Genomic DNA, 24,165 nt, shown 5'->3' with positions numbered 1-24,165 from the left:
CCCAATCTTAGGGGAAAGGCTCCCAGTGTTTCCCCATTGAGAATGGTATTTGCTGTGGGCTTTTCATAGATGGCTTTTAAGACGCTGAGGAATGTTCCCTCTATCCCTACACTGAAGAGTTTTGATCAGGAATGGATGCTGTATTTTGTCAAATGCTTTCTCTGCATCTATTGAGAGGATCATATGGCTCTTGTTTTTTCTCTTGTTGATATGATCAATCACATTGATTGCTTTACAAGTGTTGAACTAGCCTTGCATCGCGGGATAAATCCCACTTGGTCATGGTGAATAATCTTCTTAATGTACTATTGGATCCTATTGGCTAGTATCTTGTTGAGAATTTCTGCATCTGTGTTCATCAGGGATATTGGTCTATAATTCTCCTTTTTTGGTGGGGTCTTTGTCTAGTTTTGGAATTAAGGTGATGTTGGCCTCATAGAATGAGTTTGGAAGTATTCCATCTCTTTCTATCTTTCGGAACAGCTTTAGTGGAATAGGTATTGTTTCTTCTTTAAATGTTTGATAGAATTCCCCTGGAAAGCCATCTGGCCCTGAACTTTTGTGTCTTGGGAGGTTTTGGATGATTGCTTCAATTTCCTCCCTGGTTATCTGCCTGTTCAGGTTTTCTATTTCTTCCTGTTCCAGTTTTGGTAGTTTGTGGTTTTCCAGAAATGCGTCCATTTCTTCTAGCTTGCCTAATTTATTGGTGTATGGCTGCTCATAATACGTTTTTAAAATCGTTTCTATTTCCTTGGTATTGGTGGTGATCTCTCCTTTTTCATTCGTGATTTTATTAATTTGTTTTTAATAATGCTGGCTAATGGTTTATCTATCTTATTAATTCTTTCAAAGAACCAACTCCTGGTTTTGTTGATCTGTTCCACAGTTCTTGTGGTCTCTGTTTCATTGAGTTCTGCTTGAATCTTTATTAGCTCTCTTCTTCTGCTGGGTGTAGGTTTTATTTGCTGTTCTTTCTCCAGTTCCTTTAGGTGCAAAGTTAGCTTTTGTATTTGAGTTTTTTACAGTTTTTTGAGGGATGCTTGTATTGCAATGTATTTCCCTCTCAGGACTGCTTTTGCTGTATCCCAAAGATGTTGAACGGTTGTATCTTTATTCTCCTTAGTTTCCGTGAATCTTTTTAATTCTTCTCTAATTTCCTGGCTGACCCGTTCATCTTTTAGCAGGATGGTCTTTAACCTCCACGTGTTTGAATTTCTTCCAAATTTCTTCTTGTGATTTAGTTCTAGTTTCAAAGCATTATGGTCTGAAAATATGCCGGGACAATCCCATTCTTTTGGTATTGGTTAAGACCTGATTTGTGACCCAGTATGTGGTCTATTCAATCCCTTTCTTTTGGTATCGGTTAAGACCTGATTTGTGACCCAGTATGTGGTCTATTCTGGAGAAAGTTCCATGTGGACTTGAGAAGAATGTGTGTGTATTTAGTTGCACTTGGATGTAAAGTTCTGTAGATATCTGTGAAATCCATCTGGTCCAGTGTATCATTTAAAGCTCTCGTTTCTTTGGAGATGTTGTGCTTAGAAGATCTGTCATTTGCAGAAAGCGCCGTGTTGAAGTCTCCCAGTATTAGTGTATTATTATCTAAGTATGTCTTTACTTTGGTAAAGACATTAACTGATTGATATACTTGGCAGCTCCCACATTAGGGGCATAAATATTCATGATTGTTAGGTCCTCTTGTTGGATAGATCATTTAAGTATGACATAGTGTCCCTCTTCATCTCTTTTTTTTTTTTTTTTTTTAAATTTTTATTTATTTATGATAGTCACACAGAGAGAGGGAGAGAGAGGCAGAGACACAGGCAGAGGGAGAAGCAGGCTCCATGCACCGGGAGCCCGACGTGGGATTCGATCCCGGGACTCCAGGATCGCGCCCTGGGCCAAAGGCAGGCGCCAAACCGCTGCGCCACCCAGGGATCCCCTCTTCATCTCTTACTACAGTCTTTGGGACAAACTTTATCTGATATGAGGATGGCTACCCTTGCTTTCTTTTGAGGACCATTTGAATGGTAAATGGTTCTCCAACCTTTCATTTTCAGGCTGTGGGTGTCCTTAGGTCTCAAATGAGTCTCTTGTAGACAGCAAATAGATCGGTCTTGCTTTTTTATCCAGTCTGAAATCCTGCGTCTTTTGATGGAATCATTAAGCCCATTCACGTTCAGGGTTACTATCGAAAGATATGAATTTAGTGTCATCATAATACCTATTCAGTCCCTGTTTTTGTGACTTATTTCTTTGGGCTTCCTCTTTCTTTTACAGAGTCCTCCTTAATATTTCTTGCAGAGCTGGTGTGGTGGTCACATATTCTTTCAGTTTCTGCCTACCTTGGAAGCTCTTCATCTCTCCTTCTATTCTGAATGAGAGCCTTGCTGGATAGAGTATTCTTGGCTGCATGTTCTTATCATTTAGGACCCTGAATATATCTTGCCAGCCCTTTCTGGCCTGCCAGGTCTCTGTGGAGAGGTCTGCTGTTAATCTAATATTTCTCCCCATATAAGTTAGGGATCTCTTGTCTCTTGCTGCTTTAAGTAATTTTCTCTTTATCTTTGGAATTTGCAAGTTTCACTATTAAATGTCGGGGTGTTGAACAGTTTTTATTGATTTTAGGGGGGCGGATCTCTCTATCTCCTGGATCTGAATGCCTGTTTCCCTCCTCAAGTTAGGGAAGTTCTCAGCTATGCTTTGTTCAAATATGCTTTCTGGTCCACTGTCCCTTTTGGCGCCCTAGCCCCAATTAAACGTAGATTTTTCCTTCTGAGGCTGTCACTTATTTCCCTTAACTTTTCCTCATGATCTTTTAATTGTTTTTCTCTTTTTTCCTCAGCTTCCTTCCTTGCCATCAACTCGTCTTCTCTGTCACTCTCTTGTTCTACCTCATTAACCCTCATCGTTAGGACCTCCAGTTTGGATTGCATCTGATTTAATTGATGTTTAATTTCGGCCTGATTAGATCTAAATTCTGTAGTCACGAAGTCTCTTGAATCCTTTATGCTTTTTTCCAGAGCCACCAGTAGCTTTATAACTGTGCTTCTGAATTGGCTTTCTGACATCGAATTGTAATTCAAATTTTATAACTCTGTGGGAGAGAGGACTGTTTCTGATTCTTTCTTTTGTGGTGAGTTCTTCTCTCTAGTCAATTTGCTCAGTGCAGAGTGGCTAAAATCAAGTTGTACTTGTTAGAAGCACAAACTCTTCTCTCTGTAGTGTTCCAACTGTTCTCTCTTTAAATCTCAGGTCGGATTCATAGGTTTTCAGGATGATTTGAAAGTTGTCTAGGTAAGTTTTTAGGGATAGGTGACTTGGGGACCATACCCTACTCCTCCTCCATCTTAGTTCTCAGTGGTTACTTTATTTTATTTATTTTTCTTTTTTTGTAACGAGAGGGGAAGATAAATTCTTTCCATTAGGAAATTAGTAGGAAATGTTTACACTCATCAAATAAAAATTTTTATTGTAAGCTATCTTTGACCCATCAGAGTCAGCATAGACAGTGCTCCTCCACAGACTCTGTGCTGCCCTTGGGGGCTTTGTATGTAGCTGCTGTGTGAAGCTTGCTAGGCAGGTAATTCTGAGAGCTGCACAGCTCACCTGGTGGCATAGGACCTCATTTTCTTTCCTTTTTTCCCAGCTGTACCTTTACAGTTCTCTTCAGTTTTCCAAGAGCAACAGGAAATGAAAAAAACACAGATGAGTTGTTTATTCCTGCTTTGTTTTACAGTGGGTTTTGTGAGGTTGGTGAACAAATTAAAATAGAAAAATAGAAATAGATGAAAATTGACATCACAGATATATAGACTTTCAGGTCAAGAGCTGAGCAAAGTTAACAGATAGATATATGCTGGTCCTATAAAGTCCCAGAGTTATCAAAGGTGAACTGCAAGTTTGCCTCTGATCTTTCTGACAGCAAAGGAGAACCAGAGAAAAAAATCTGTTAGGGCACTAAAACACTGACACTGCTGTAACAAATTATCAGAGACTGGTGTCTTAAACAACAAACACTAATTTCTTATAGTTATGCAGTCTGGGAAGTCCAAGATCAAGGCACCAACACATTTGGTTCTTAGTGAGGACTCTTACCCAGTTCCCACATGGATCTCTTCTCACTGTATCTTTGCATGGTGGAGAGAGAGGCTAGGGAGCAAGCCCTCTCATGTCTTTTTTTTCAGGGCTCTAATCTCCTCAGGGCTCTATACTGATAACCCAATTACCTCCCAAAGTCCCCATCATCAAATATTGTCACATTGGTGCTTAGGGCTTCAATAAATGAATTTTGGTGGGGCGACACAAGTGTTCAGTTCATAACAGAGTTCGGGTACACAGTTTTCTAATGTCTAGCTTGGCGCAGCAGTATAGAACATTTGGAAGAAGGCTCAATGGTCTACATGTCCTTTACATGGCTCTGCATGAATTTCCCTCACCTAGACGGCTGCAGTATATTTGTGACTGCTACTTAACCCTGCTTACCTGTCAGCACTTGGTGTTGTCAGACTATGGACTTACTGCCAGCCAATCTAACTTCTGAGAAAAACTCATCATTTTAATTTGCTTTTCTGAGATTATTAATGAGCTTGTACACAATATATTTATTGGCTCTTCGTTGCTTTTCTGAATGACTTCATTTTTAATCATCTTTTTATATTTTTTAGAATATGTATTTTCGACAGTAATTCTTTGTCTGTTGTATTTGTTGCGAATGTTTCCTCCAAGTCTGTCCCTTGACCTTTACTTCTACAGTGCCTTTGGCCTTATTAGAGTTTTATATTTTTACATAGACCAATCTTTTTTATCTTTTCCATTTTCTTTTTTCTTCTTTAATTTTCTAAAAGATTTTATTTATTTATTCATGAGAGACACACAGAGAGAGGCAGGGACATAGGCAGAGGGAGAAGCAGGCTCCACGCGGAGAACCTGATGTGGGATTCAATCCCAGGACTCCAGGATCATGACCTGAGCCAAAGGCAGATGCTCAACCACTGAGCCACCCAGGTACCCCTTTCTTTTTCAATTTTAAAATTCTTCCCTAACTTAAGATAATGATATTTTAACTTTTTGTTTAATTAATATTAATGCTATTAAAACTATCTAAGCCTTGAATCAATATAGAAATCATTGTTGTAGATAATATGAGGAGAGAATCTAATTTTAGCTTTAAATGCATAAAGCACCAAGTCTTTACTAATGTTTTTCCCAATGAATTATAATGCCACAGCTATCCAGTATATTACCATGTTTGCATGTATCTGTTTCTGGGTATTCTAATTCATTTCATTAGTCCTTCATTCATTCTTCTTTAGGTTCATCTTGTCCTTTCTAACCTTTTTTCCAGTTTTGATGCACTTAGCATTCTTCCTTTGTGCCTAATTTTCAGAGATTACTCAGGAAGTGTTAGCAAACACCAGAATAGTCTCTGTGGGTTTTGGTACATGCTGATTATCCCATTAAGTTTCTTCCTACAACTTAAGTTGTGAATATCCATTATATCTAGTGGTTTTTCTACACCCCTTAAGGATAGATTTGATTACTTATATGATTTCTTGGATGGTTTATAGATTTTTTTCAAGTTTTCTGAACTTTTTGGTTCAATTTTGGACACATTTAAAAAAATTGTACATTTTTAAAAGTTCTCCAATTTCTTTGCATAAGTATGTTTAAAAGACTTAACTTGAAATCTTTAGTGAATGCTTATTTTTGTATTCTAGTTTTTATCAGTTATTAAATTGCACTTTGATGTAGAAGCTGCTGACTAGAAGTGGAAAAACTGTGGTCTGGCTGGTCATATATCTGGAAACCTACAATTATAGCATGTGGATATAGGATTGATATATTCAGATGGTAATAGCATTCTCAAAATGTTTTGCCAGGAGAGGACACATAGAGTTGCCATAGTGATGCCAACCATTAATGCATCCCAAGCTATTATGTTTTTATTTATTTTTTATCTGTGTGTGTGTGTGTATTGTGTAATGTATTAACATTACAAAATCAGTACAACCACAAACAATACAAATAGAAGTCAATTCTTACTCCCATGTCTGTCTTTCACTGCAACTTCTTCTTATAATTGCAGGGAACAAATTTTGTGTATGTGTATTTTCTCCATTTTTTTAAAATGCAGAATCAAGTGAATATGATTTTATAGCTATCTATCTGGGTAGAAATATATAAATACATATATAAAATATATACACCTAACTATGCATTTCATTTTCAAAAAAGAAAAAGCATACATATTTGTATGTATATATTGTGAATGCATATGTATATACATGTATATACATGTATATATATATGCATGTATTTATTTTTAATCCTTCTTACCCAAAGGATATAAGCATATCATATAATAACATGTTATTCACCTTAATTTTTGCATTTAGGAATATATACTGGAGATATTTTGAAATTAGTATATAGTAAAATTTATATAGTTAATTTAAAAATGTTTTATAGACATAGAATTCACATATCATAAAATTTACCTTTTAAAAGTGTTCCATTCAGGAGCACCTAGCTGGCTTTGTCTGTAGAGCATAGAGTGTGCAACTCTTGATATCAGGGTTGTGAGTTTGAGCTCTACATTGAGTGTAGAGATTACTTAAAAATAAAATCTGTAAGAAAGAAAGAAAGAAAGAAAGAAAGAAAGAAAGAAAGAAAGAAAGAAAGAAAGAAGAAAGAAGAAAAAAAGAAAAAAGAAAGAAAGAAGAAAGAAAGAAAGAAGAAAGAAAGAAAGAAAGAAAGAAAGAAAGAAAGAAGATAGAAAGAAAGAAAGAAAGAAAGAAAGAAAGAAAGAAGAAAGAAAGAAAGAAAGAAAGAAAGAAAGAAAGAAAGAAAGAAAGAAAGAAAGAAAGAAAGAAAGAAGAAAGAAAGAGTTCAATTTAGTGTTTTTTAGTATTTTCACATACTGGTGCAACCATCACCAATATCTATTTTCAAAACATTTTCACCATCCCAAAACAAGATACCATACCCATTAGTTGTTACTCCTCTATTTTACCTCAATCCCAGGCAACCACTGATTGGCTCTTTGTATATATTTTCCCATCATGGATATTTCATACAAGGGGAATCACAAAATCTGAGGTCTTGGGGCACCTGGGTGGCTCAGTGGTTGAGCATCTGCCTTTGGCTCAGGTCATGATCCTGGGGTCCTGGGATCGAATCCCACATCAGGTTCCCCAGGGGGAGTCTGTTTCTCCCTCTGCCTATGTTTCTGCCTCTCTCTGTGTCTCTCATGAATAAATAAATAAAATCTTTAAAAAAATCTGAGGTCTTTTGTGTCTGGTGTCTTTGACTTAGCATAATGTTATCAATGTTCATCCGTACTGTAACATGTATTAGTATTTCTTTTTTTTAATGGCTGTATTACGCTGTGCAGATATAGCACATTTGGTTTATCCATTATTAGTTGATAGACATCTGTGAATTTCCCACTTTTGTCTATTATGAACATTTATAAACAAGCTTTTGCATGAATATATGATTTCAGTGCCATGGGTATGTACTTGAGAGTGGGAGTGGAGTTGCTGGGTCATATGGTAACTTTATATTTAACTTTTTGAGGAACTACCAAACTGTTCGCTACAGGGGCTGCATAATTCTGCACTCTAACTAGCGATATATAAGGGTTCCAACTTCTCTATATCCTTAACACACTTGTTATTGTTCGTCTTCCTTATTACAGCCATTTTAATGGGTATGGAATGTAATATCATTGTGGTTTTGATTTGATTTTCCTGAAAGATTAAAATTGTTGAACATCTTTACATGCACCTGTTGGCCATTAGTGTATCTTCTTGTGAGATATGTCTATTCAGATTCTTTGCCCATTTTTAATTGTTTATTGAGTTATGAGAGTTCTTTATATAAACTGGATATAGACTGTTGTCAGATACATAATTTATAAATATATTTCCCATTTTGTGGATTGCTTTTCACTTTCTTTTTTTAAAGATTTAATTTATTTATTCATGAGAGACACACACACACACACAGAGACAGAGAGAGAGAGAGAGAGAGAGAGACAGAGACAGAGACACAGGCAGAGGGAGAAGCAGGCTCCATGCAGGGAGCCTGATGTGGGACTTGATCCCAGGACTCCAGGATCATGCCCTGAGCCAAAGGCAGGCGCTAAACTGCTGAGCCACCCAGGGATCCCTGTCTTTTCACCTTCTTGGTAATTTTTTTTAAAAGATTTTATTTGCCCATTTGACAGAGTGTGAGAGAACACAAGCAATGGGGAGGGGCAGAGGGAAAGGGAGAAGCAGACTCCCTGCTGAGCTGGGAGCCTGATGTGGGGCTCAATCCCAGGACCCTAAGATTATGACATGAACCGAAGGCAGATGCTTAACCAACTGAGCCACCCAGGTGTCCCTTGGTAATGTTTGAGGCACAAATATTATAATTTTATTGATGTACAATTTATCTTTTCTTTAGTTGTTCATGCTTTAAGTGTCATACCCACGAAACCATTGCCTAATCCAAAATCTTGAAAATTCAACCCTGTTTTCTTCAAAACGACAATTGTTGTCTTAAAGTCTCTTTTACTTGATATTAATACAGCCGTTCTAGCTGTCTTTTGGTGACATGTTGAGCAGAACACCAGGCACAAATTACCAATACTGGGAAGACTGACTGTGTTGGAGATAGTAAATACCATCATTATACTAGTCTGAAGGACTAGAAGTTCAAATACTTCTGCCCCGCTGCATCTTGGTATTGAAGTCACCAAGGAAAACTGAAAAAAGGTGTCTTCTAAATCAGGAGAAAAAAAGAATTACAGATTAAAAAAAAAAAACACATTTAGACTATTTTTTGCTTAGATAGTATTACCTTTACCAGTGCTCTTTGTTTCTTTGTGTGGATTTGTGATACTCTCTAATGTCCTTTCATTTCAGCTTGAACAACTCCCTTTAGTATTTTTTGCGAGGCAGTTGTGGTAGCAATGAATTCTCTTAGTTTTTGTTTAAGCCTCTGAGGTTTCTGAAGCAAAATGACCTGTTAATTTTATTAAAAATCCATTATACACAATGATTTGCTTTGGTTTTTCTGCTTCCAGGATTCTGTCTTTGACCTTTAACAGTTTATGATGTATGTAGTTAATTGATGTTTTTGAGTTTTATTTGTAGTTTGTTCAACTTTGTGGATGTGCGGGTTCCTATCTTACATTAAATTTGGGAGATTTTTGGCCATTGCTTTTCAGCTGTTGTTTCTGTCCCTGCCTCTTTTCTTTTTCTGGGTCTCCCATTATGCATATGTTTGTACATGTGATGCTCCACAGGTCTCCAAGGTTCTGTTCAACTCTTTGCATTTTTGCTTTCTAGTCTTCAGACTAGATAAATTCAGTTGAGCTCTCTTCCATCAAGTTTGTTGGTTATTTCTTCTACCGCCTCAAATCTGCTATTGCACCCTTCTAATGAACTTCTAATTCCCAGTTACTGTATTTTTTAACTCCACAATATCTTTATGGGTTTTTCTAAAAATAATTGTTATCTCTTTATTGGTGTTGTCTGCATAGTAAGACATTGTTCTCATACTTTTCTGTATTTCTTTTTTTAAGGCTTTATTTATTTATTCATGAGAGACACAGAGAGACAGACAGAGACAGAGAGAGAGAGAGAGACTGAGACATAGACAGAGGGAGAAGCAGGCCCCACACAGGAAGCCTGATGTGGGACTTGATCCCAGGTCTCCAGGATCATGCCCTGGGCCAAAGGCAAGTACTCAACCGCTGAGCCACCCAGGCATCCCAACTTTCCTGTATTTCTTTAGATGTGGTTACCTTTAGTTGTTTGAACATATTTAAAATAACTGATTTAAAGTCTCGGTCTAGCAAGTTCAGTATCTGTACTTCCTTAGGGACAATTTGTATCAATTGTTTTTTCCCCTATTGTATCAGACATACTTTGTTTCTTTGTCTTATAATTTTTGTTGAAAACTAGACATTTCAAATAATATTGTCAGCTTTCAGAATCTCTCCTCTCTAGTGTTGGTTGTTATTGCTGTTATTGGTATGTTGCTAGGTGAATTTTCTAAACTGATTATGTAAAGTCTGTATTCTTTATCATGGGCAGCCACTGAAATCTCTACTCAGTAGGTTAGTCAGCTAATGATTTACCAGATTCTCTCAAATGCCTGGAATTAATAAATCTCCTACTCTGTGCCCAGGGGCTCTCTGTGCAGTTTTGGTGCCCACCTTCAACACTCAGACATGCTGTGGACAACTCTGCCATAGTCTTCACTCCCTGCATGTACAGAGCTTCCAGGTTAGCTGAGGATAAGAGCTGATGGTCTTGTTAGGTCTTTTCTGAGCATGTGCATGCCCCTGGGCATGCATGCGGATTTCTAGATTCCCAGGAATAAATTGAAGCTTTCAAAGCTCCTATGGGCATCTCATTACTTGCTTTTCCCTTTTCAGCTTTTAAATTAGTCTCTTGCTTGCTCCGACTGTTATTTACCACTGCAGGCAGCTGTGAAGTTAATAATTTTCCTCTAATTCTTTTCCAAGTATGTCACCTGAGGAAAAGGTTATTTGTATTGTGGAAGCTCCAAGTTAGCTTAAAGACAGTAGAGTCTTCCATGGAATAATCAGCCAGGTAAATAATGACATTTCTCTGGGAATGAGGCTTTGAAAGAGCACCATCCTTCTTCTGTTCTCTCTGCTGGCTGCCTGGTTGCTGCTTTGAACTGTGATTACAAGCTGCTCATTTTCGAGGCTTCTGTGGAGCTGGGTTGTAAAGGATAGGAATGAAGCAAGTTAAAATGCCACAAATCTCACTTCATCAGTGTTTCATGAAACTAACAGTGTTTATTACAAAAGTGCTCCCTGGATTTATGCAAGTGTTTGGTTAGTTTCAAACTTAAAAAAAAAAAAAGCTGATTGTTACAATTTTTGCTAGTTTTCCTAATTTTATGGAGGAATTTTTGAAATCTTTACTCTTTTTATTACTTTTGCTCCTCATTGTGTATAGCTGCATGGTTTCTGTTGTGTGCATTTGTCATCCATTTTTTAACCAGTTCTCTGTTGAAGGACACGTGTTTAGAGTCTTTTGCTGTTACTAACAATGTTTCATTGAATCACCTTATGTAAATGTAATTTCATATGTGTGAATCTTAAGGAAAAATTTTCTAGAATTAGAATAATTGGGTCAAAGGTCCAAAATACGTCATTTCTTAATTTTAATAGATACTAAAAAATTGCCCTGAACCACTGTATCATTTTGCATTTCCACTGAAAATTAATTTGTAACCCTTAGTTCTTTAACTGTTAATTGAGTTTTGCTTTTTGCCAGGCACTATTTTACATGTCCAGGATACTGGCAGTGGTCTGCGGGTAAATGTTTAACAAGTAGTTCTCTTAGGAGAATTCCACCCTCTGATGTAGTGTTTTCTGATTTTTGTAGTGTTAATGCACCCATCATTCCTAGTTTTAGGCTAGCAACCTGATGGTACTGAACATGGAGTTGAGGAGAGATATACACATCAACCCTTTCCAGCTGGTATGAGCTAGTTCTAGCAACCACTGGATGCAGCCATGAATAATGTTGACTAAAAATAATCCCATTCACCTAGAGGAGAGGGCAATAGGCAATACATGTCATAAGTAAGTAAATTATACAGTATTATTAGAAAATAAATGGTGGAAATATCAAGTTGTATAAGGCACATGGGAAGTTGCAGGGTTATTAAATAGGATAGTCTGGGTAAAACTAATAAGGAAGTGACATTTAAACAAAAACATAAGGAAGTGATGGAGTAGAGCAGTGATTCTCAAGCTTTAGCAGGCATTAGAATTACCTGGAGGGCTTGTTAAAACACAGATTATGGGTCCCATTCTTAGATTTCCTGACTCAGTATGTATGGAGTGGGGCTCAAGACTTTCCTTATCCAAAAAGTCGTCGGGGGGCGGGGCAAGATGGCAGAGGAGTAGGGTCCCCAAGTCACCTGCCCCCACCAACTTACCTAGGTAACCTTCAAATCATCCTGAAAACCTACGAATTCAACCTGAGATTTAGAGAGAGACCAGCTGGAATGCTATAGAGAGAAGAGTTCGCGCTTCTAACAGGTAGGAAGACGGAAAAAAATAAAGAAATAAAATAGCCTCCAAGGGGGAGGGGCCCCGCGAGGAGCCGGGCTGAGGCCGGGCGAGAGCCCCCAGGACAGGAAGGCCCAGCCCCGGAGAAGCAGGAGCTGCACCAACCTTCCCGGGCGGAAAGGGGCTCGCAGGGAGCTAGGGCAGGATCCCAGGAGGGGCAGAGATGCACCCCGGTTCCCGGGGTCACTAACAGAGTCTGGGTGGGTCAGTGGTTGCGCGTCTGCTTAGGCTCGGGGCGTGATCCCAGAGTCCCAGGATCGAGTCCCACATCGGGCTCCCTGAATGGAGCCTGCTCTTCCCTCTGCCTATGTCTCTGCCTCTCTCTGTGTCTCTCATGAATAAATAAATCAAAATTTAAAAATAAAAAAGAATTTCCTTATCTTTGAAGTTCCCGGGCAGTACTGATGCTTCTGGTCCAGGGACCATCCTTGTAGAACGACTAGAGTAAGGCATCCCAGAGAGTTGTGTCAGTCTTAATGTATTAATAGTGATGCTGTTGGCTAGGAATACCTGAGCCACTCACTTGGCCTATGCTCATTGAATGAGACACACACACTCGTTTCCCTGACCAAAACCAGTGTTGTGGCTGGCCCAGCTCTTGCTGCTATGATAGTAGGACACACTTCAAAATCCACCAGGGAACTTTGAGGGACAAGATTTATTACTTATAAGTTCTGGAAGGTACACTGCATCCCCAGGATCACACAGTAGTGAGGTCACAGGTAAAGAAGAGAGTGGACCTCGGGCTCTGCCTTTATTAGGATTCAGGGGTAAAGAGTCTACAGTCCTGTGGATTTACTATTTATTAGCTAATTTAAATCATAAGGGCTGAAACGAGGACACAGGAGGAATAAGCTGAGTCACTAAGACTTTCAGTAGTCTACATTACCCAGGGCTTTCTGAAACAGGGTACTTCACAGATGGGGGCAGCCTAATGCCTTATCTGGTTGTTTTGTTAGTACTGCTAGAAATACTGCTAGAAATAGGTTCATTGAAGATGAATATATTTTGAAATGGTTGCCTCAGCAATCAAAAGCTAGTATTGGGCACTTATACCAGAGGGAACATGTAGGACAGAGAGGCTGTTATGTTTAAGGAGTAGCAAGGAGGCTGGTTGAGCTGGAATAGAAGAGTGAGGAGGGCATAACAGGGAATGAAGTGAGAGTTAATAGACCCAAGTCATGTGGTGCAGTGGAAGGCATTATAAGGACTTGGTTGCCTTGAGTGAGATAAGAGTCACTACAAGGTGTAGAGCATGATCTAAGTTATGCTTTTGAGAATCAATAGTTTCAATGTTGAGAGAAGATATTCTAGGCAAGGAAGCAACGTGGAAGCAGGAGTCTTTTGCAGTAATTTTGGTACAAGTTCAATAACACATGTATTTTGGATGTAGTACATATATAAGCATATGCATACATACATACATATATTCACATATACACGTATACATACGGATAGAGAGATACAAAAATAAGTAGAATGTCTGTGCATGCATGGGTTAGTATTCACATAGTATTTCCAAGCTCTGCCTATAAAGGGCCTAGAAGTGCTGATACCCCTATAACAGTGAGCACATTTCATACCAATAGCTTTGGGTCTCAATACCATTCTCCTATAAAAATAACCAGAGTTTCCTGGAGAAGTGATTGATTGCAAGAGTGAGACAGAAAGGTACTAGATAATCCTAGTTCACCTTGTGGTGTCTAGAAAATAAGGAAAAACTCCAGAAAAGGATAAGTGCATGTTGAATGGGTACAGGGGCCAACCTGAAAAAAATGAAAAAGAAATGGCTGAAATTTGATCAAGAAGATAAATGACAATTGTATTTGATTATAGCCCACAGAAAAATAAATATCCATAAGTCCATACTGATATTTATTTATTTATTTTTTGCTTATTTTAAAGTGGAGAAGGGACCTCTCTATAGAAAAATTTTAATAAATGTAGAAGGAATGAGGAAAACTGAAAAGTCACCATTGGTAAACCATAGGAACCATTACTGAAGGAAAGATTCTTCAATGGAGGCTCAAATTAGAATGTTTGAGGAAAATGAGATGTATGTATTGTTTCAAAGTAGCTTTCCCCCAAGATATGTATTAATTACAATGGGAGCAATAGTAAGTGCACTGAAGAGAAGTCCTGCAGACATCACCTTAACCAAGTGATCAGCATTAATATTCACGGTCACAAGATGTATTGATACAAAATAGACTTTTTTCATGTACCCCCATTCTGACACACAGAGAAGAACACATCTCTTTCCTGATATTCTTGCCAAAAATGCCTACTCAATGTAATCATGAGAAAGCATCAGATAAATCTATATTGAGAGACCTTCTACAAAATGACTGACCAGTGCTATTCAGAAGTGTCAAGGTCATGAAAAACAAGGGAAGATTGAGGATTTGTCACAATTTGGAATGTAGGATTATGGATTAAATCCTGGAACAGAAAAAAAGATATTAGTGGAAAAGCTGGCAAAATCTGAATAAAAACTATAATTTGGTTAATAGCACACCAAAGTTAATTTCTTAACTTTGGTAATTATGTTAATTAAGATCTTAACTTGAGCAAAACTGAGTGAGAGTATGCAAGAATTCTCTACTATATTCGCAACTTTTCACTGAGTCGAAAATTATTTAAAAATAAAAAATTTAACTGTAAAGAAATCTTTAACTTAGTAGATCTGGTATTGGTATTATAATTTAAGACTACTTTGTATCAATTGAATGGGTAAATAATACTGAAGTAGTTCTGAACTAGGGTTCTATTGGAAGGGAAGTACAGATATGGGTGGGAAAATTGTTGGATATGAATTGGAGAATCATTATGAATTCATGATTTTTTAAAACATGAATATTTTCTTGCTCTGGCTTCTTGAAAGGGCCTAGAAGCACTAACCCATCTATTGCAAACCTAGTGGCCAGATCTTGGTTTCCAAATACCCTTTTCCACTAAAAGAAACCTAACTCCGGAACATGTAAGGTATAAATTCATTCTGGAAGATAATTTTATGCTAGAAACAAGATGTGCTGAGAGAATTGACAAAAGGACACAGAAGGCCATCATTGACCAAATTGGAGCAGTCTAGTATTAAAAAGAGTGACTGGTAATGGGTTATTCTTACACAATGACAAAAAAAGGTCCATGAGTTTCTAGTGATACAGAAGAGACAAAAAAACCTAGGAGGAAAGGGAAAGCTCCTCTTTATTAAAAAAAGAAAAAGAAAAAAAAAGCAACTAGCAAATACGGAAAGAATAAGACTAAGAAAATCACCATTTCGTGAGCCCTAGGATAAATAATTTGGCAAGAATCATCCTGATACTAAAACCACTGATTTAAAGGTTGAAGGTGAACAGTATAATTTTATGGTCTCAAAATATTGCTATCTCTCCATGGATTACTTACCAATTACAGGGAAAATGTGCCTTACAATGGAGAAAAGTGGTGACCACCACTTTAACGCAATGGTCATACTAATTATCACCAAGAGAAAGACAGTGGATGTTTAGTTTCCCTATACGTTGCAATAAGAGGTGTGTAATAGCATCTCTTGTGTTTTTGTCCAAAAGATAAAAAGTTGATCTGCATTTAATCATAAGGAAACAATCAGACCAATCCAGAATATGGGATATTCTCTAAGACAACTTGCCTGGATTTTTGTAAAATCAATGCAGGGGCACCTGGGTGGCTCAGTTAAGTGTCTGTTTTTGGCTCAGGTCATGATCTCAGGGTTGTGGGATTGAGCCTGCATTGTGCTCAGCAGGGAGCCTGCTTCTCTCTCTCCCTGTGCCTTTCCTCTCCACTTATGCGCATGTGAGCATGTGCACATGTGCTGCACGTGTGCGTGTCTGTGTGTGTTTGTGTGTGTGTGTGAAAGAAAATATTTTTTTAAAATTACAAATAAAAAAATCAAAGCAAACAAAAAAGATAGGGAGGCTTGTTCTAGGTTAAAGAACATCAAAGAGGTATATAACAACCAGATGGAATGTGTGATACTTGGTTGAATCCTGGGTTGAAAAACTATTTTCTTTTTTTTTTTTTAATTTTTTATTTATTTATGATAGTCACACAGAGAGAGAGAGAGAGAGAGAGAGGCAGAGACACAGGCAGAGGGAGAAGCAGGCTCCATGCACCGGGAGCCCGACGTGGGATTCCGGGGTCTCCAGGATCGCGCCCTGGGCCAAAAGCAGGCGCCAAACCGCTGCGCCACCCAGGGATCCCTGAAAAACTATTTTCAAATAGTTGAGAAATTTATTTATTTATTTTTTTTAGTTGAGAAATTTAAATAAGGACTGTGTATTAGACAATTTAAGTGAATTAACTTTAGTTTCTCTAGGTGTGAATGTGATGTATGAGAACATAACCATTTTCTTAGGAAATGCATGCTGAAATGTAGAAGAGTGAAGTGTCATGATAGCTGCAACTTTCAAGTGATTCAGCAAAAGATATGATTATATAGAGTAAAGCCAATATTGCAAAAAAAGATTTAGGTGATGATGATTTAGGTGTTCATGTTATGTTTTTTCAACTTTTCTTCAGGTTTGAAAATCTAAATTAGAGAGTTGGGGATAAAAAAAAAACATCATGGCACACACCTGTTGTACGGAGCTTGGTGTCTAATACCATTCTCCACTAAAAGGAACCAGTGCTTGCTCCTTGAAAAAATGGCTAATTCTAGGCCTAAGGCAGGGTATACGTGAGTGTGGAATATCATTTTATGCCAGAAAGTAAGTACTCAAAGTAATTGTGGGAGCATGTCAGATTGAAAGGGCTTCTAGGGGCCAAATCTGGGACAATGTGAAGATCAAAATAATTAAGTACAGGGATCCCTGGGTGGCGCAGCGGTTTGGCGCCTGCCTTTGGCCCAGGGCGCGATCCTGGAGACCTGGGATCGAGTCCCGCATCGCGCTCCTGGCATGGAGCCTGCTTCTCCCTCTGCTGTGTCTCTGCCTCCCTCTCTTTCTCTCTATGTCTATCATAAATAATAATAAATGAATATTAAAAAAAAAGAGAGACCCGGGATCGAATCCCACGTCGGGCTCCCGGTGCATGGAGCCTGCTTCTCCCTCTGCCTGTGTCTCTGCCTCTCTCTCTCTCTCTCTCTCTCTGTGACTATCATAAATAAATAAAAATTTAAAAATAATTAAGTACAGTAATGAATTATAAACTATTAGAAGAAAATAAGAATTCATGAGTCTACAGTTATAAACGGGGCTGGAAAGAGGCTGCTTGCTTATGGTAGAATGCTGTGAGCTAACTGGTAAATGTGGAGGGAGTGCAGGAGTTAGAAAAGTAGCACTTTACATATGTCAAAGTAGAGGTTGTATCAGGCAAAAATCATCCATCAGTGCTAAATATAGGGGGCAGTCTAATGAAGATCATGGGATTTGCATAGCCTTAAAGTCTCCCCACAGATTGCTTACTGGTTCTAAGGGAAATAAAAGGGCAATAATTATACAGTGGAGAGATCAGAGGGTTCATTGCCTGGATGATCAGAATTAGCATTTCCACTGAGGGACAGATGGTAGCATATGCCCCCAGATAGGATATCTGTGAAGGAAATGACATCACCAATGGTCTTTCTAGCTTAGATCACATAACCTGAATCTAACCATGAGGAAACATCAGAAAAATGAAGAGTGAATATTCTATTCTTCTTTCTTTTTTAAAAAAATATTTTAGTTTTTTACTCATGAGAGACAGAGAGGCAGAAACATGTGCAGAGGAAGAAACAGGCTCCACACCAGGAGCCCGATGTGGGACTCTATCCCAGGACCCCAGGACCACACCCTGAGCCGAAGGCAGATGCTCAACCGCTGAGCCACCCAGGCTTCCCTCAATATTCCATTTTTCAAAAAAGAATGGAGAACCATATCTTTCAAAGATGCCAATGTTATAAAAAGTAGAAGATGTGGAAATGCTCCAGATTAAAGGAGACTAAAAGAGACATGACAGCGACATGCATGGGCACTAGACTGGATCTGTAGTGGAAGGGAGAACACAAAGAGATTATTGGGTAACTAACAAAACTGGCATAAGAAAGATTACTTAGACAAAAGTACCGTACTCGTGTTAAATGTACTGAATTTGATAACTGTGCCATGGTTATATAGGAAAATATTCCTATTCTCAGCAAACACACCCTGAATTATTTAGGAGTAAAAGGACATGATGTATGTAACTTTACCTTCAAATGGTACAGAAAAAAAAAGTGTGTATATTTTCTTATTTGTGTGTTTGTATGTAGAGAGGAGGAGAGAATACATGCAAATGATAAAAGGGGTCAGATGTTAACAATAAGTGAGTCTGGGCATACGGGTGTTCTCTACATATTTCATTTGTGTTCTTTCTGTAAGTTTGATATTATCCCATTTTTAAAAAATAGCATTATTGAGTCTGGTGTATATATTTGCTAAGATGATTCAAATGTGCAGCCGGAGTCAAGAACCACCGTTCTAGGAGTGCCTGTATGGCTCAGTCAGTTAAGCATCTGTCTTGGGCTCAGGTCATGATCTCAGGGTCCTGGGGCTCCCTGCTCAGCAGAGAGTCTACTTCTCCCTCTCTCTCTGCCCTCCCTCCCATTCTCTCTCTCTGTCAAATAAATAATAAAAATAAAATCTTAAAAAAAAGAACATTCTAGAATGTTAAATCTAAAATTATATACATCCAGGGCTTATTCACATCTTTTTACTGGTTTCATATTTTCTGGAATGGAGGTCTCCAGAATAGAAGGTAGACATCCCAGGAGGTGTGCAAAACTATCCCATTAGGGTCTCTGAAAAATATATTGCAATCCACATTTTATTTTTATCTAAAATTAAGAAAGCAATTATGCTTTATAAATAATACTTGGACTGTCAGTATATGTACTTATGTATATATGCACAAATAGTATCAGTTTAAATGATGGAGTGGTGATCAAGGAGTGTTTGGAGACCATAGGAACTGGTCCAGAATTATTCCATATCTGACCCCCGAATAGGTATTCAGTATTAAATAGTTAGTATTTTATCTTACTATGTTCCTTCATCGTGTCCATCTAACACACTATGCTATTTGCTTTCCCCTGTACTTTTAAAATACTTCCATGCATTTTACCACATGGAGGCTAATGCATATTCTCCCATGATGCAACTGTTCAAAGATTTTCAGCATTATAGCACCCACCTCATAACATGGAATGGAACTAACTTTTCTCTCTTTATGTCTGTACTTATTTATGTATATACCCTATGAACATTTCTAACCTAGTTCCTATGATACTTTATTGTAAAGGTGTTTGTATATCTCCTTTACTACCAGAATATAAGCTTAAAAGCAGGAACAATGTTAACACATCTTGATTTTTCACAGCAACAAGAGTGTTTCTACATACATAGTAGAAAGCTCAATAGGAACTTTTAGTTTCAATAATTAGCACAGTGATAAAATATTTCTAATATAGTATCTATTTCTCCCATAAAAATGAAAACAGAGTATATTGTACGGATCAAATAGAAAATTTTTTCTAAGCCCTAGCAATACAGGCAGTAAGACCTGTTTCTCAGACATTTTGCACATCCTCCAGTTTTTTTAAAAAAGATTTTTAAAATTTATTCATGAGAGACACAGAAAGAGAGGCCAGAGACATAGATAGGCAGAGGGAGAAGCAAGCTTCATGCAGGGAGCCTGATGTGGGACTCAATCCCCAGATCCCAGGACTACCCCCTGAGCCAAAGACAGATGCTCAACCAATGAGCCACCAGGTGTTCCCATTCTCCAGTTGTTCATTCAGATTAGACAGACGTACTGTTGTTACAGGGACTAGTATCATTCAAGGATATGTCAGTAACTTCACCCAGGCAGAGTGGCAGTGGCTGGACGTGGCTCAGAAGATCCCAAATAGGGATGTGATGCTGGAGAACTACAGCAACCTGGTTTCAGTGGGTAAGCAGAGTTTCCCATGTAACCTCCTGGAGCATGAATTTTCACTCTCAGTTAATGAAACATGCCAAACCTCTGAAGGCTTGAATTGTTTATATATATATACACATAATATTTATTTATATATATATATTTATAAATATATATTTATGTCTAAATTTATAAATATATATTTATATGTATTTGAATATATCTAACATGAATTCTTTTTATTGTTAAGGGTTTGGTTAAAAAGTATTCTTAATTGCTTTGGGGCTCCAGAAAGGATGTCAGTGTCTTTACCTCCAGTGAGAGATGCTACTCTGCTGAGGTTGAAATAAGCACTGTCATCATGCATGACAGTCCTTAAGTGTCATGAAGCACAAGTGTCTGGATATGAGCCTTGTGTCATTTCCCGTTGACAGGGTGTCTTACAACCAAACCAGATGTGATTTCCCACTTGGAGTAAAGAGAAGAACCATGAATAATAAAGGTGGCATTCTCAAGCCAGAACCTTCCAGGTGAATTATTGTGTACCCAAGAGATGGAGGCTACTGGAAATTAGATCTCATGTGGACAGTTGGTTGCTTCCTTGGCATCTATATTATTTTTCTGATAATTGTGCTCAACCTTCTAGACATTTATAAAAATCTTTTACCAGTGCATTCACATTTAACAAAATAAAAGACTACTGACATACTGTGGAAAGAAACAACAAAATTTAAGAGACACACATAGGCTACTTTTCAGGCCCAAGATGAGAACTTGACTCTTTTTGTTAGAGTTGCAATATATTTATACTGTACATCTTCAAGAGCTCTCTGAAGGGAGAGCTGTTTTTCCCCCCAGAAATAAAACATTTTCTTCTTTCGTTATGTTGAGGGATTTAGGGAGGGGCTGGGAGGGTAGGGATGTATTTATGGAGGGATTTAGGGATATGGTCGCAGGTGCGAGAGGGCGCTAGACCTATACATCCAGCAAGAAATCCTCCCTCCATCCCTATCCTCCTCTCTCTCTTCTCATATCTCTCTCTTTCTCTTCTTTCTTTCTTTCTTTCTTTCTTTCTTTCTTTCTTTCTTTCTTTCTTTCTTTCTTTCTTTCTTCCTACCATAAGAAGCTATATGAACTAGTATTGGATAACAGTTAATGAAAAGTAGAACTTACAGTCATGATAGGGAAGACTGTAGAGGTCTGAACATTACAGCTTTGGGTGGAAATGAACAAGATTTCATAAAATTTACAGGTGAGGAAGCCAATGCTCTTGGATTAGCAATTGGTCCTTTAGAATATGAGCCTTGACAAGTAAAATACCTTGATTATTTTTTACCATTTTTCTTTTTGGTACAATGGAAAAAAAATCAATTCCTTATAGTAATTGTATGTGGGTGATCGTTACCACCAAAATGATAGTGATCATTTAAAATATATTTTAAAGTGAATCTTGCAAGATTGCAACGGCATTTAAAAATCTTTGCTTAGTTTGAGCATTTTCATTTGCTGTCATTTCTTTTAACTAATTGCTATTTCAAACAGTTCCTGTCCAGAATACTTATGGGTAATATAGCATAGGAGCAAATTTGAAGCCAACTTGAAAGAAAAAAAGGAAGTTCAAGAGACAGAAAGCTAAGTATAAAATAGGAAAACTTCATGATAAGTTTTTTTTTTTATGATAAGTTTTAAACAGCATCTTGCTACAAATTCCCAACCCAATATATACTAGCATATTGGTCCAGGCAGGTTTTAAGCACAATAGAGAAGATAAGGCTTATAGTTCATTCATTCACTTCCTACTTCAATCGTTCAAATGCTGAAAATGTCCTAGAATTTAAGGAATTCTTAGTAGATTAACCTGAGGAATTTTTCTTTGTTCTAGTGTAGAGCAAATATTTGTTTATTGAGAAATCTATAGATCTTTTCACCATTTGCATAAAATTTGCCAGCATCCACCTGTAAAGAGATGAATACAGGCTGATAGTCTGTTCCTGCAGGCTCCTAACTCAACTCAGTGGATGTTACAGAGTCCTGGCTTGAGCTTTACAACTTTACCTCAACCTTTCATGACAAACAGATGAGATTTTTTTGAAGCATAGGATATCCCATCATATACTCTAATTAATTGTACCCATCCTTTTTACTTGTCTTAGACAACTTTAGATGAGTGTGATCACACCTGAGCATTGGCAGGAGGCTCAGTCCCACTTGGAGGGAAGACTGTAGCCATATTGCCCATCCAGATCCAAGCCAGGTAAATAAAGTTGGAGATACCATTGAGATTAACTGTAAAGAGGTGCTTCTCTTTCAGGTGGGAGATTGATTTGTTTACTTTCCATGTTTTGGGAATCCAGCTAAAGCAGTCACACATACTTTTTCTTGTCTGGTCAGCCGGAAATCCTGGATAATGTGATTGTTTTTCACCACTCACACTATAAAGTTTATTCTTAGTTGTAGTGACCTCTTCAGGGTCACTGGTCTGAATCCAAATTTTACATGTCTCAAAGTTGGGATTATAATGTGAGGAATCTTAGATACCAGAAAGGATTTGTAGGAGGGAAGTATACAAAGGAACAGTTATTAAGGTTTTATCAGCACAGTCAGACTCAAGATGACCAATCCAGCAATAAATTTCAGAGCCCCAGGAAAAGTATACAGGGAGTTCTTTTTTTTCCTTAAGCAATATGGGAACTATAGAATATCAGCAATAATATAAGTCTGAGGGGACTCATGCTTGTCCAGAAAATTAAGCTTGTTCTGTCATCTTGAGGTGGGGTGGCTATCCACTTCTAAAATTTGCAGGCCTCAGTGGAAGGACACCAGTAGAATAGAATCCAGTAGTTAAGTTGAGGGCAGTGGTGATAGTCTGAGATGACAGTCCAGTCCGGGTGTTCAGCAGATGAGAACCAAGAGAATTTAATTGTCCTCCTACCAATCCTAGCCTCCCAAGTTCTAAGATGTTTCTTCCCCAACAGCTGAATATGTTCTACCTGCACGACCATATGATCAGTGTAACCAATCCCTGAAGTCTCCCCTTTTTGCCCCATCCTTAATGATTTTCAACCCACACTGTTCAATCAGATATACCATGTAACCATTCAGTAGTTTCTTCCTTGTACATTTTGTACCATCCTAGAACATATCCTTTTTATGTTATGTGGGTCACAGTAGGACCCACCTTATGTATTGCTATCTCATGTCTGTGAATACTGTCATCAATATTCAGAACTTTTGAGATGCAGTAAGTATAACCACATGGTAAGTGAAACACCAAGTTGGAATCTCCTACCATCAGCTCTTCTTTACTACCCATAAGTTTCTGTTTCTCAGAGGTAGGTAAGAGGAAAATATGAGTAAGAAGGGTTATTTATGTGGTTTGGGTTTCATACAGCTAGATGCCTCTTCTTCCCCCATATCCCAACATAATTAATCCTCATAATTTTATCCGGTAGGGAGGCACCCATTTGGAAAATTTTCACAGTGAGAGCTGATACTTTGTTTCAGTGTGTGCTCCACTAGGAGTATTAGCTGTCTACTTTGCTTTGTCTCCTTTAATAATACATTTTATCTTTTAATGGTAACTGCTTCCTGGGGGGTGATATGGAATATATGTCTAGTGAATGCTGCAGAGATTTGCCTACTGCTGAGTATTCTTGGCAATAGAGACAGCACTATTCATTGACTGGATGTATTTGGGTACTGAAGGGTGTAATATAGTCCACTTAGGAACTCTTGAATAGTATGGCCTGCATCTGCTTTATGAATGAGAATTGCTGTGCCATACCTGAATAGTCAATGCCCATAGATATCCTCAAAAGGAAGGTATAGGATATGGATGGTCTATCTGCCAGGACCTGCCAGGTCTGATGCCCAGGCTGTATGCCTGGAGTTCCTTTGCCATTTGTATTAGTTTCCTTGGGCTTCCTTAAAGAAGTACCACAAACTAGGTGGCTTACACAACAGAAATTTATTCTGTCTTTTGGAGGCTAGAAGTCCAAAATCAAGGTGTTGAACTCTCTGAAGCCTCTAGGGAAGACTTCTCCCTTGCCTTCCTAGCTTCTGGTTAGATGCTGACAATCATTAGTGCTCCTTGGCTTGTAGGTGCATCACTCTGGTCTCTATCTCCATGATCACCTGGTGTTCTCTCTTAGTCTAAA

General features: G+C 38.1%; 1 long non-coding RNA gene across 1 annotated transcript in view; it reads right to left on the bottom strand.

Moving 5' to 3' along the window:
- LOC106557970 overlaps nt 1-24,165 on the bottom strand; it is a 42,147-nt gene that overhangs the window by 13,190 nt on the left and 4,792 nt on the right. Inside the window, exon 2 of the long non-coding RNA XR_005380410.1 lies at nt 6,501-6,629. This is a non-coding gene — a long non-coding RNA (uncharacterized LOC106557970). The remainder of the gene's footprint in view (nt 1-6,500; nt 6,630-24,165) is intronic.

This window comes from Canis lupus, chromosome 28 (genome assembly GCF_011100685.1).
Source record: "Canis lupus familiaris isolate Mischka breed German Shepherd chromosome 28, alternate assembly UU_Cfam_GSD_1.0, whole genome shotgun sequence".
Lineage (NCBI taxonomy): Eukaryota > Metazoa > Chordata > Mammalia > Carnivora > Canidae > Canis > Canis lupus.
Note: the sequence above shows the minus strand (reverse complement) of the source record. Positions and strands in the feature narration are given on the sequence as shown.